The sequence below is a fragment of the Protopterus annectens genome, chromosome 6.part0 (genome assembly GCF_019279795.1).
Source record: "Protopterus annectens isolate FY-2018-M chromosome 6.part0, PAN1.0, whole genome shotgun sequence".
Classification (NCBI taxonomy): Eukaryota; Metazoa; Chordata; order Ceratodontiformes; family Protopteridae; genus Protopterus; species Protopterus annectens.
This window is the reverse complement of record NC_056737.1, coordinates 541,561,598-541,577,247: the sequence shown is the minus strand read 5'-3', so window position 1 is coordinate 541,577,247 and position 15,650 is coordinate 541,561,598.

Below are 15,650 nucleotides of genomic sequence, written 5' to 3'. Positions count from 1 at the left end.
CTCCACCTTAGACGCATCTGTCACTCCTACCACAGACCTCACCACTGTCACACTACCCACATACATATCCTGTACCACTCTTACATACTTCTCTGCCACTTTTGTCTTCCTCATACAATAGCACAACTCTTCTCTAGGCACCCTGCCATATGCTTTCTCTAAGTCCATAAAGACACAATGCAACTCCTTCTGACCTTCTCTGTACTTCTCCATCAACACTCTCAGAGCAAACACAATATTTATTATAGTTTGCCATTTTCATGGTTCCTAATCACTGGGAGTCGCCTGCACTGTGATACAGCACTGTGCCCTCTGTTTTTGGGACTGTGGAAGGGGGTCTTCACTGCTAGTTAAGTTTTCATCTGTTATTCATATTAAAATACTTTACAGTTGACTAGTATAGATTAGCTGCATTCCTGTTACCTCATCTTCCTGTCCTACAACATGAAATGAAATGTCATAGATTTCCACTATCCCTTATTTTGCTTCATATTTTGTCCTGTTTATTATACAAATATTTGACTTTCTGTAAAACACTAAGAATTACAGCTGACTACTAATGCCAGAAATCAGAGTTACAGTACATAATGTTCTTCAAAAAATGTGCATTGCTGCAAAACATTGGTATTCCATATATATATATATATATATATATATATATATATATATATATATATATATATATATATATATTCATATCAACTTTTATTAAATGAAAAAAGGAATGAGTGAACACCTTAACAATACTGTAAACTAATGTATGCACTGTAACATTCATCTTATACAAGGTTGTCATGATTTGCTGTGTCATATAAATTGCATTGAAAGCAATATTTATTTATTTATTTGCCATTTGTTAACTGGGTTAGTCCAGCTGAGCCATTTGGCCAATTTCAGTGGAGACCCGAGGAGAAAAGCTCCAAAATACTAAAAAAAAAAACTTTATAATAATGATTACAATATGATTACAATACAGTAAAAATGCAAGAAATTAACAATATTCATGCAGTAGAAAAAAATGAAATGACATACATAAAAAATCAGAGTCATGTAGACTATACAGTAAAGGTATAGAAGAATCATGTATATGCAAAGAAATGTTTAACAAGTTCAAATGTTTTTTTTTAGTTATTACAGTAGAAGTACAATGAATCCATGTGTAAGCAAAAATAGAGTTTAACAACTTAATATGATTGTTGTCATTCTCTAGTCTCAAACCACTGTTAATTATTAAGTGAAGCAGTATATTTTTAGTAGATATTATTTACATGGAGGAGTAGTTTCTTGTGTAAGACATTGACAGGTTGAAACATAGAATTGGAGAAGTTATGTCAACAAAGAGGTACTTGAGTTCATGGATGATTGTGGCATGAGCAGATTCCTGAGTGCAGGAGGTAGTTTTTGTCTTCAGTTTTGAAACAGATGGTGCTAGTGATGATGTGGATGTTAAGGGGTAGCCTATTCCAGGCTAGGGAGACTGAATGTCTATAAAGGAGTTTGCCAATGTTTTTGTGAGGTTTATAGATATCAAGTAGGTTCTGGTCTGAGCTTTGAAGTGGCCGAGCTGGAGTATAGTGGGATACCAGTGAAGAGAGTGAAGGACAGGCCGAGGATTTATTTAGTAGGAAGTGAGTGAGCTGTAGCAGAGAGAGAAGTAGGAGCTGGGGAAGTTCAAGCCACTGGAGTTGGCTTAGGGCAAGACAATGATGGGATTTGTATGGTAGGTTAGTGAAGAATGTGGCTATGCTGTTATGAGCTTACTCAAGTTTGGATAGGACTGATGACTGGACATGTGTAAGGATGGGGAGGAATAGAGAAGGAAAGGAAGGAAGGAGAAAGGCTTGGGCAAGAGAGGGTCTAGTTTGGGGAGCTAGAAATGTTTTGTTTTTGTACAGAATGCCTAGTTTTCAGTTGTTTTTGTTTGATACACTGTTGTATATGGATGTCAATTTTTAATTGGTTGCCAATTATAGTTCCAAGCAGTTTGGTGTAGGGATCAGGTGTGATGGAGGTTTTACTGAGAGAGAGAATAGTAAAAGTGGATTTGTGGTGAGAGAGGGATTTGGGGAGGAAAAGTAGGAGCTTAGTCTTTTTGGGGTTAAATACAAGTCGGTATTCAGTTAGCCATTTTTCAACAGATGAGAAAGTATGTTGTGTTATGGAATGGAGGTAAGAGATGTTATCAGAGATAGACATGACAGTAGAGTCATCAGCATATTGTATAAGGGTAGAAGATGTGCAGGAGGAGTTAGATTATTAACAAAGATGTTGAAAAGGAGAGGGCCAAGGACTGATCCCTGAAGGACACCAGTTTGGATAGGTAGGAAAGGGAAACAGGCAGATTGACATCTAACAGACTGGTGTCTGTCTGAGAGATAGCTAGAAAACCAGAGAATAGTAGGTGGGGAGAGGTTGAGTTTGGTTAGTTTGGAAGAAGCTTAAAATGGGACAGAGTGTCAAAAGCTTATGACAGGTTGATAAAGAGTCAGGATACTAGACGGTTGTTGTCCATGGCTTCTGCAACAGTATGTGTGAAGGAGAGCAGGGCAGTGGAAATATTATGATTACTACGATTAGGTCTAAAGCCATGCTGTGTAGGGGATTAGGAGATTGCCATCAATTAGGTACTTAAGAAGCTGCTTATGTATACATTTTTGAGGATTTTAGAGAGTGGACAAAGGATTGAAATGGATCTATAACTGGAAGGATCTGTGGAGTTACTTCCATTGTGTAGTGATATGGTGTATAAAGATTTCCAAGAATCAGGGATGGTGGATTGTTGTATAGAATGGTTAATTAAGATAGAGACAGTATAGGCTACAGAGTGAGCTGTGATTTTAAGGAAGAGGTGTGGGAGATTGTTGGTAGAAGGAGAGCAAGATTTTATTTTAAGAAAGAGGGATTTTAGCTAGGTGGTGAAAAGGGTCTATATTAAATCAGAAAATGTTTAAAAAAGTGAACGCTGATTTATCGACCCCATGTAAGTGAAAGCTTACAATCCCAAACTCTCACAACAGCAATTTTTTTTCCCAGGGGAAAAAATCATTCCACAAAAAAATAAATAAATAAAAGCTACAAAACATTATATAAAGTGGGAGTCTTTTCCCCCCACCCCCCCTACTTTAATATACTAACTCCGAGATTGCACTACAGTGACGAAAGTGGCAAAGTAATGGAGGCGGCCAAGCGATTTCTTTCCCAGGGAAGAAATTGCTTATATGCTGTTTCACTATTTTGCTGTTTCATGCTTTCAAGTTCGATCAAGATGCATTTGAATGATTGCATTTTTGATTATATAATAGGAACCTGATGGAAACAGGTTGAAGGGAGAAAGGGGTGTTTGTATTTGATTTTTGTGTGGTATGGGGGAATTGGCTGCTGGATGATTTTGGGTATGTTTTTGGATAGATTCAATGAAATGAGTATTGAGTAGCATGGCGGTTTCCTGGGGAGTATTGTTTGGGTAGGTGTTGGGGGTGGTAGGATTACCTGGGTATAGTATTTTGTTATTGGAGTGCCAGAATTTTTTAGGGTTAGAGTTCTGGGTGAATTGGGCATCATAGTAGTATCTTTTCTTGTCCTTATTAATTTGTTTCTTAGAAAAGTTATGGAGTTCTTTATACTTTTGGAGAAGTGTTATGGATGTAGTTTGAAGTCATTGTTTCCAATAGTTGCCCCTTTTTTCATGAGGGAGAGGGTATCCTTAGATAGCCAAGGTGAGTAAGTTGTTTTAACCTTAATTTTTCTTAAAGGGGCTGAGGAGTTAAGGATATCCAAAAAGGTGTGATTGAAATGTAGAACTGCATCACTGAGGGGAAGGTAGTTAAGGAGAGACCAGTTAATAGAAGCTAACCTATCATTAAAGGTATTGGCACTGAAGGAAGAGAAGTTTCAACATTCTTTGTAGAGGTGAGACTTAAGTATTTGGAGGGAGTGTCTAAGAACTTAAGTAGGGAGGTGGTCACTTATGGTGTCAGGTAGGGTGCAGGGGTTGTGGTCCAGTGTAGGATCAGAGGTAAGAATTCATTCTAAGGTGGAGCTGTTAGTATTATTGTTATTGTAATGAATGGGGGTAGCAAATAGTTGATGGAAGCCATGGAGGTGTATGTGTGTGTGGAGGAAGAGGGGGTGGATATTTTTTCCCAATCAATATTTACATCACCAAGAAGCATGAGCTCATAGGTGATGTTTTGGCAGATCCAGGATAGGATGGATTCCAGGATGGGGATGTTGTTTTCAGGTGGTATATACATAGTTGCAATGGCAATTTTTTTTTGAGGTGGTGAAGTGGCAGTTAAGTATGAGAAACTCAGCTGGATTTAATTCAAGCTGAGGTATAGGCATAGGGAGAGGGTCAGGTGTTTGGTGTATATAATTGCAACACCCTCACCTTTTGTGTTAGCTCTGTCCAGGCGGTATATATTATAGTGAGGAAGAAGTATTTCAGTATTGCAGATGTGTGGTTTTAACCAGGTTTCTGGTAATGTTAGGATATCAAGGGAGTAGCAGGTGATCAGGAATGCAGCTCAGAGACTTTCTTATGTAGGCTCTGGATGTTAATGGCATAGATACAGAGGTTTTTGGTTGGGCAGGTGTTAGTTTTGGATGGTGGGGATGGGCTGGAGCTGGGATGAATATCTCCATGTTAAAGTAGGGGCATAGGAGAAGGGGGTGGTTTAGTAGTAAAAACATAGGAACTATGAGGATATTGTTTTTGCCTATGGGAGTTTATTGAGAGTGGGAATACTATGAGTTTGTATAATTGAGTAGGGACGGAAGCAAAAATGAAGGGTGAGATTAGGAAAGGAAGGGGGGTTCCCTGTGGTGGAAAGGAGCAGTATGAGAAGGGGGTTCATAAAATTGATTAAGGTTTGCATAATAGGAGATGAGAGTTGAGATTACAGAAGCAGAACTGTTATGAGGTAGAGGGGGAGTGAAAACTGTGTGGGAGACATGGGTACAGGACAGTAGGAAGTAAGATGTATTGGGAGTTGGGATTATAGTGTTGTGGTGACATAGAGAGAGGGGTGAGGGGCAGGAAAAAAAGGTTGTGGGAGATGGCAGTTAAATGAGATATGACTGAAGAGGGTTGGGACAGTAATTATGCTATCGATGGGTTGGAAGTAGTGGAGAAGTGATGTAATGAGATAGGATTATTGAAAGATGGATGGAGAGGGGTTGGGCTGGATAATTAGAGGACATGAGGGGGCTAGAAACAAGGAGTGACAGTATAAATGTAATGATATGAGGGTGGGTGAGAATGGGGATAGAGTTGGTACTGGACTGAGCCCTAGCATAGCGAGGGTGGAGTGAGTGGGGCTAGCCCAAGTTGGACCCAGCTGTTGAGAAAAACAGTCGGTGATGACCATGAAGGTAAGGCTGGTGAGTTAAAGGTAAATTACAAGGGAGGGAGAAATGGAAGGATTCAGTGGATATAGGGATCCAAAAAACTAGAAAAGAAAAAAGAAGAAAAAAAATAAAACGAGAGGAAAAAAGTATGTAGAGAAATGTAAGGCTCTGGAGAAGAGGCTGGAGATTAAGCTGGGAGCAGAAGGGTGCATTCTGCAGTACGTTAAGGCTATGGACAAATGCAGTTTCTATTCAGGGGGAAATAAACCTACTTTGGGTAAGTAGGAGACTAGGGAGCTTAGTAAGGCATCCGGATGGTCAGGACTTCTTTTAAGTGCTCGAGTCTATAGCCACTAGTCACACTGTAACAAGCCAAACTTTTGTTGCAGTGAGGGAAAGCACTTAAGAATCTGGAAAAATAAAAGGTGAGGTTAGGTGAGTGGTAGAGCAGGTAACCAGAAATAAAACAGAGCAAAGACCACTAGTAGGGGCTTAGGGGGGAATCCAGACAGAAACAATATCAATGTTTGCGGGGAACGGGCAGGTTACACAAGAAACAGAAAATAGGAAAATGAAAAAACAGTAGAGGCAAAGGCAGTACTTACAAATAAAAAAGTATTGAATATTCAACACATTAACATAGTTTCCTAATGTAGATTGCAACAAAGTAGCAGCAATAATGTAACAGGGTAGCAGCCTTTTTTATTTTTATTTTTTAATTTACATTTGTTAACCGGGCTAGTCCAGCTGGATATATTTCCATTTTCAGTAGAGGCCCGGGGAGAAAAGCTCCATTTGTAACACAGAAATCTACTAACACAAATATATCATACATACTTATACAAATAAAGGACATTACAATATTAAGTAGTGAGTATTAGTGAGAGGGAAATTGCATTGTATACCTATATACTTACAGGCTAGGGTAAGTCACTTTACAGTATATCTGTGGTAATATACAGAAAATGTGAAATTTACATTCATATCAAAGTTATTTAATTTACAAGTGCTTACAGAAGGGTAAAGTAATATTGATTAGTGAGAGGAAGCAGTATAGAAATAGCAGTAGTGAAAGTAAGGATTGTGTAACAGATTAACAATATCAGTTGCAGCTGTACTGAGCCATTCATAGTCATACCATGTAGAGAACTATGCTTCAGGATTACATTTACTTGTTTCACAACAGTTAAACTACCTGAAATTAGGATGTGGTATCTTAAAAAAGTCCACAAGCTGTTGCATTTTTCAAGTTTCAGGGATGTGATCATTCCCCATAAGATTTTTTTTCTATTTGCTCCTTTGTCTGATAATTCTCTCAATTGGTGTATTGGACTGGGAATTTAATTCCATACTGTATATCTCATATATTAGTCCACAGAGATCTTTCATTTTGGGAGTTTTTAAGTTTTCTGTCTCCTAGTAACAAAATTTGACATGAATATAGCTAATCTATAATCGATGGCTGTAAAGTCTTTTAATATGAATAACAGATGAAGACTTTGGACTTTATATAGTACTGAAACTATGTAATGTAACTTCCAATCTGATATTGGCATACCCCTTTGATAACCCTCAGTTGAAATTAACAAGCTGAACAGAGGTTATAACATGGGAAAAGTTTATCAAAAAGCCCTGCACTTAAGACTGAAACTTTTTGAGTGACTTAGAACAATACTAAAAACTGTGCCTGATTTTAGGTCGCTGTCCCACATTATTTTGTGTTTTTGTTCCTGATTCTTGTGCAAAGAAGTCAATAGGTATGCTTCTGATTTTTCCATGTAGTTATCTACACATACTAGTGCTCAGCTTATGTGCTCTTGCTTGCCTTATACAGAGTGATGCATGGATGCTTTTTTGACTGGTTTATTCCCATTAGGTCTGCAGCCTACTTTCAGGAGAAACTGAAGGTGGTGTTCCTAGTGACTAAGGAAATTCAGACAGGGCATCAGGGAATTATCCTACTCTTTATGATAGATGCTGTGGGATCTTCTACATCCTCTTGAACCACAGCATACTTAGATGGGACCTTGGTTTAAGGTCTTAACTAAAGTGTGGTCCTCCCAATTGGACAGCAACTCCCTTGTGCTGCACTGTACCTGAGGCAGGAATGGAACATATGGACATCTGATCTTCCAGCACTAAGACTGAGTGTGCTGTTCTGCTGAGTCACTGACACTGCAGGTTAGAATTCTCTCTCTCTCTTTCTATGTATATGTAAATAAATGTATACACACACATATATATATATATATATATATATATATACACACACACACACACACACACACACACACACACACACACACACACACACACACACACACATAGACAGAAAGATAGGTATAGATAGATTTAAATATACTGTATATGTGTGTGTGTGTGTGTGTGTGTGTGTGTGTGTGTGTGTGTGTGTGTGTGGGTGTGTGTGCATGTATATGTATAGCTAAATATGAATACATAGATGATATAGACTGAAAAACAAATATATATTATATATATATATATATATATATATATATATATATGTCTAAATATAGCTATATATACATATATACATATATATATATATATATATATATATATATATATATGGGTTCACTATATAATTTCAAAATACTGATATCTCGAATATCAGCATTTCAAAATTATATTCACGAACCACCAAAATGCCGAAACTAAAGAATCCCGAAGCCAAGAATCATGAACCCAGCATGTTCCGTTCCTTAAGCAAGAATCACTGCACTTTTAATGAAAATCAGCTGTGTAGAACAAGCTCCGTACCTTAAGCAAGAATCACTGAGCTGTTAATGACAATCAGCTGTGTACAACAAGCTCTGTACCTTGTACCACACTGAATATGGCGTCAGTAACCTATCAACCCCCGGGAACAATTGGCGGGATTTACAAATGTATTGAGTTGCAAAAGGGACGCTGTGTGTTAATAATAGATGGTTATGTTTACCATCTAGAGAAAAAATTAGATGTGAGAAATTACTGATATTGTAAATAGAAAACTTCCATGCCTTGTAAAGGTAGGATCATCACAAAGTCAGTTAGCAATGGCGAAGAATTGTACAGGACAGTACCTCACAGTCACACAGGAGACCCTTCACAAATAGAGTGCTATAGCATGTCTGCAGAATTAAAACATAGAGCAACTGTGTCTTGAGATCCACCTTGTCTATTAGTGGAAAACGCTCTGGGTTCTACATCAGTAGATGTAATAGCCGACATGCCAAACAGAAGAGCATTACTGCAAACTATAGGTAGAGTTAGGCGTAGAGTGAAAGGAAAGCCAGGTACATGCAGTCTACCATTAGAAACATTGAATGTGTGCGATTTTCCGCTAAAAGATGGTAACTTAATTTACTGATGTGTAGATGATCCTACCAACCAGAATACATTGGTAATGTTTACAACTGAGCAAAACATACATGACTTAAGCAGTGCTACAATTTGTCTTATGGACGGCACATTCTTTTACAAGGGTTCCATTTGCAGACAGCTATATACAATTCACGCTTTCCTGGAGTGTGGACATTATTCAAAGTGTGTACCTTTAATATATTGCCTAATGAGCAAGAAGTCTTTGAAAGCATACAACTCCATGTGGGAATGTATATTTATGCTCATGGAAGAACAAGAGTGTGATACGCAACTTAAGTTTATTCTCTGCAATTTTGAGATCGCAGCAATGAAGAGTATTGCAAGTAATTTTAGTTCTGTGAAGGAGAAAGGTTGTCTGTTTCACTTCGGTAGGAACCTGTGGAGAAAGGTTCAGCAGTTGGGACTAACTCACCTGTACAACACTAATATGGGGTTCCAAAATGCAGTGAAATGTCTTGTTGCTTTGGCATTCCTACCAAAAGAAGACGTTACTGATGCTTACTCTCAGTTAAAAGCTACATTTCCTGCTGAAGGTGAAGCATTAGTAAAATACATTGGTGATTGGTATGTTGTTGGATGGAAACATCACTTTAGTACAAGATCTGCATGTATATCACGGTTCCCTCCTCTCTTTCCAGTTAGATTTTGGAACGTGTATGAGCTTAACGAGATTGGGTCACCTCATACACAAAACACAGTGGAGGCATGGCACCGTAGACTTAAATGTCTTTTAGGAGCTAAGGCAACCAATCTGGCTGTTCTAATGGAAACTTTAGCTAAGGAGCAAGACAGAGTGAATGAACTGAGAGTGCGTCTCACTACTGGAAACCCACCCAGTCCAAAAAGAAGTCGGCTTGTAATTCATCAAAGGAAGTTTGACACTGTGTTGTCTAACAGACAGGAATACAGCACTCTGAACTTTCTTAAAGCAATTGCGCAGCTACTGAATCTTTGAGTATAATGGAGGAGAAGTTTCCAAATGTCTACATCTATATTTATTTCGGCAAAGGTCTATGACGTTAAAGAATCCCACTCTAAGGGTGTAATGTAATGGTGGAGGGTTTTAAAGTGCAACTAATAAAGGCAAATGCAACCTTTTCATGATTTCAAGTCTTCGATATTTCATACATCGTTCAAATAAGCTTTCGGCATTTTGGCAGTTCGTGATTATAATTTCGAAATACTGATATTCGAGATATCAGTATTTTGAAATTATATAGTGAACCCATATATATATATATATATATATATATATATATATATATATATATATATATATATATATATATATATATATATGTGTGTGTGTATGTGTGTGTGTGTGTGTGTGTGTGTGTGTGTGTGTGAGTGTGTGTATAGATATGTATGGATTCATGTGCATGTTGGTGTGTGAGTATATCTATATATATATATATATATATATATATGTGTGTGTATATATATATATATATATATATATATATATATATATATATAGACACACACACACACACACACACACACACACACACACACACACACACACACACACATATATATGGCAGTACTTTGAAATATCAAAGTACCAGAAGATCGAACAGCAAAACATGTATCCCAGATGATCAAAAGTCACAACCTCAAAAACAATCATGTTTTTGCAGAGGAGCAAGCCCCCCTATACCATCCCAAATCAGGGGACTACACTCTGTATACCTGCTGATAGTTATATAAACCAACTCTTGAGATCGAATGACAGCAGGGCAAGGACAAATTTCCACTCCCAGACATTCTGCGACTTCCCACAAAGTAAAGCCATCTGAAACGATAATATAATCTTGCGATCAGTTCTGCCGGTATTACAAATGTTTGATATTACAACCATTCTGCCAGATGCAATGTTCCATATACATATATAGGTATAAAATTCATGCATACATACGCAAGTATATATATATATATATATATATATATATATATATATATATATATATATATATATATATACATATCAATAATATTTTGAAATGACAAAGCATAGTTTTTAGGACAGTCCCTTTCTAGCTTTAAGTAAGGACTCCATTGCTAATCAAACTGTTAGGTTGAAGATGCAACTTCTTGTTTGTGAGTCTAGAGACACTTCAGCCATTATTTCTTTAACTTTCCGGATGATTAAACTTTAGTGGTATGTAGAGAAGGTTACTGTAGCTTGTCAGTGGGTAGTGTACTTTCTAGGAGTAACAGATTGGGAAACACTACACATAACTGAAATATTTTTCCACTTCCCCTTGAATCTCACATAGGATGCATATACATATGGTTATCTTTTGAAGGTAGGGTTAAGGAGCCATACTGTGTATCTATTTCCAACAGCAACTCACCTTTGTCTCACTTTGACAACACAGGTGTATACAAGCTATCTTTTGGGGGTAGAGGATAAGGGGGCATGCTGTGTATATGTATGAAAGCAGCAACTTGATATGACTGTGACTTTTTCTTTCTTCAACTTCCATCGTAGGCTAGTGCCGGAGTAAAGGTGATTACATTTTTCTGTGGGTAGTGACAGACAAAATTCCCAGATATGGTTCATGTGTCTTTGCAAGCATTCATCTTCTCTATTGTTGGGAACTACTTTGTCAGTTTTGAATATTAAGCCTTGAATGCAACTATTTGTTTATTTCTTGGAATAACAAAATAATTAATAACAAGACTGAATTTCATTCCTTAGTCTTGGTGTTTGTTCATGCCATCATTAGGTGTAAAGGCTCTAAAATGCACCTAAGGAGAGATAGAGCTTCATGGCTTCTGTGGACCTAGTAGTCTCCATGTACCTGGATTAATTTCATTAGGTTGTAGGAAATTGTTGAACAGTATAAGAGAGAGTGTAAGTAAGCAAAAGCAAAGCAATAAAAATATACTACTAATAATATGGATGGTGTAAGGTGACCAGGATGTGGGCAAATGGAGGACAACATCAGGCTCTTTACCTAGAGCTGCATTTCACCTAAAGCCACCCCTCACTTTAAAGGGTGAGCCACAGCTGATGCAGGGGTGGTGAATGAACAAAACATGCTGGAGGGATAGGTTCCTGACCCAGAGATTCCCCATACTTTGGAATAGACTGCCCATACATGTCAAGCAGAACACCTCATTGGCCCTCTTCAAAAGGAATCTTGATGATTGGATGGGAGATAGGAAATTCACCCCGGGGATCATGTCAGTTGCCCTGCTAGACAGGGGTCCAGTGAAGTAAATATTGTGGGAAGAAATATCCAGGGAATTGTTATGGCTAGGCTTGTATAGGCCCTAGGGCCAATAGCCTAGTACCAACCTATGAACCTATGAACCTATGGAAGGAGTAGGCCTTTCCAGGTGGCTGTGTATCTGTTAGTTGCAAATTAATATTAGTAGAGCTCCTACCTTACTTAGGCCTGAGATATTTGGAGTTGTGGTCCATGGGAACAGATGATCATGGATAAGGGACAGGGACTTTGATAGGCTGGGAATATTCTCTCAGATAGGCTCAGTTAGGTCTTGCCAGTCTCAGTAATATTAGTGGTGATAATGATGGCTGAAATACCAATCCAGTTCTGTTGTCATAAGAAATACATAACTGTTGTATCCAACGGCTACAGTGCAGGAATTAAAGAGAAATTATATGGCTACCTTAGAACAGCTATCTTACATTGTTTACAAATATTTTGCTTCTTAAAATTGAACATTAGCTACTCACAGTACATCTCTTTATCCAATGGGTGGTGAACCTAACAGAGCCTCCTCTGGACTAACTATGACCCATGTTGAGGCTGATGAGGTGATCGAGGAATCTGGGTTTGCATCGTGTTTAAGGGGAGTGTTTTTTTCTTCCTCCAGATCAGCTACCTTATTATGAAACAGTAGATTGTGACAATGTGGTATCAGAATGTACAATTCAGGGAGCTTTGACTTATTTTATTTTATTTATTATCCAGATTAATCCAGAAGACAAAGGCTTCTTTTCAGAGGTGGTCTGGGAGCAATGCCTGCTTAAGTGGCTTGCTCAGAGTCACATATTAGGCAAATGGCAGCTGAGGGGATCAAAACCTCTTCTACAGAATTGAAGTTTGTTAAATAAATAGAGATGGAAATAAAAAGGGATCCATGTTTCAACAAGTGAAATATTTCTGCTTGACTGATGTATAGCCGAATGAAAAACAAAAGTGATATAGACATTTCAACAGACATTAGAGAAAAAAATAATAAATTACATTTTCTGGTGATAGCACAGTCTTGATAAAAGCATCAAAAATCATGTTTATGTATACTTTCCCAAATATAGATGACATGATGGAGAAAGTTCTATATGACAATTTACTTAGCCAGACTAACTCTTAATCAAAATGCCAGTGTTGTTAGCTAGATGTTAAACCTGCTCACCACACCTTGGATGAACGAGAGCTGACATTATGGTCCACTTTATTATACAGACTGCTTATTGATATTAATAGATGAATAATTCAGGTTTCCAATTGTAATGCCTGTGGCATCAGCCAATGTTGTTATTAGGAAATATTTTCCCTAAGTTTGGCATAGCAGCTTTCATTAAAAATAATAATAGTGTACCTTTCAACAAAGTACAGTTTAGACAGTTTTGTGATCATTAGCAAATCTGTCACATAGCTGCATTATAGGTAGCAAAGCTTGTGACCAAAATTGTTATGAATAAATACCCTGTACAACAGACTGACCACTGTTGTCTCAAGTTAATGGTAAAGTGGAATGAGTGATGTGCAGTACTGTAGAAGCAATAAGATTTGTTGATGTTATGTGCACTTTTTGTTAATAGCAAATACTCACAGCATTGCAAGGCATCAGTAAAACAAGCATCCAACAACAGGATCAGCAACTGCTTATTTGATATTTAAATGTGGCATTAGAAACAGCATTCCCTGCATTATTGAGCTGAGTGACAAACAAGGTGATGTAGACAGAAATATAAACCTTGAACAAATGGAAAATAAGAAATATGCAAATCAAAAATGCACCTTTCTGCAGTCCTGAACAAAGCTTTGTAAAATAAAGGGCTTATAGAACACTGCATTAACCAGTCATTGTTATTTCCTGAAACTGTACACTGAAGATTTAATAATTTGGAGTTTATACTAAGCAGGTTACAAAACTCTAAACTTAGTAATGACATTTTAATGTAACAACCAAGAAGTAAAAGTAATGCAGAATTTATAAAATACCTCTTAGGACCACGGCAAGAGTATTTTTATGGAGTCAAAAGAGGAAAGAAGCAAAGCACATGTTGTTTATAGAAAAAAAAAAGATACCAATTAAAACTAAACTGAGAAATTTACATAATTATCAGCTTCCAGAACAGCATTTGGTTCAGTATTATTAAGAATACTGTATTTTAATATGCATATAGCTTGTTTATACTAAAGTAGTAACAACACAAGTTTAGCAAGGATTAGGCTGGTATTCATTTATATTTAGCACAAAGCCCATTGTCCATCATTGCAGGTAGCATGCAGTATGTGGATAATTCAAAGACAGTATAAGTGTATAATGTGAACTATAGCTTGGTGCGTAGCATATGCAAATGGCTACATAGTGATATGGAACTGAGTGAAGATATGCAAATTAGGCAGACAGAATATGCAAATGATGACAGAAAACATGGCAGAGTAATTTAGAAATGTGTCTACCAGGTTAACAGTGCCATGGCACAAACCTGTTCTGAACTCCTAAATATTTTGGTATACACCGTGTATATGATAAGGTTATAATCAAATGAGATGTATTAGCAGTAACCATCAGAGCGAGTGCCCACCATTTATGCTATTGCAAAAAATACCATCAGCACTGAACAGACCAGCATAGTGCATAGCTACCAAGTAGAATGGGATCATATGACAGCAAGTCAAATTGTGTCAACTAACCCAAAAGCATATCTAGCAATAACCATCTTAGCTACAGGGACCTTTCAGTGCCCTGAGGGAATCACAGGTATCAGCTTCTCATATCAGACACAACTTCTTCAACATAGCACTGTGGTATGTAGATGAGCATATCTGGTTCTACAGCACCACTGAGGAGAGAACCACCACCACCATGCTGGTATTTTATAGCAAAGTTCACTTCTCTTAAATCCAAGGTGCCATAGACTGCATGAATACTGCCATAAAGGTTCCTACTGATCTACAGGGACTCAGATATATCAGTCAGAAAGCAATCTACCTTCAGCTGGTAGATGTGTGACATCCAGGTAATTATGTATTATGAGTCTGTGCAAAACACTGGTAGTTCCCATGATGTGTACATATAGCACACCTCTGAATTATACCACATATTCATTTGGGGGGGTATCTCACAGGATCATCTAGTTATTAGTGGTGCACACAGAACGTGCTGCAGGGCAGTATACACATACTCTTACTGTGCAAGCAGTCATGTCACTTGTGAATGATGTTCTGCTGTGTGTTGCAGGCAATGGTGAATATGTTTTTTAGCTGTAGATGATGACCTCATCTGCATTTCACAGACAGTCAAAGAATGTGTACAACACCACCCATGCAGAAACACTTAATGTCATCGAGTGTATAGTTTCACCACTGAATGTTCTACTACCTGCTTACATCAGGCAGGATGCTAAAATATACAGCAGAGACTTGCAGAAGAATCCATCTGGTCTGTCCGTGCTGCATAATATGGCACATTTTAAACAGCTGCAGCACCCCTGAAACAACCCCGAAGGGCCCAGCATAACAGAAGGAACAACAGTGGAAGATTAAGCTGTAGATTTGTGGGAAAAGAACTGCAGAGATGTTAATACATGTCATGGGGTGTAGTTTCAGTAAACTGCAACACTGGTGAGGAAGTGTTATCTGATCCAAAACTATGACAATGACAATGTCAAATAGAATGGTGCATGCATTATCCTATCCAGAATT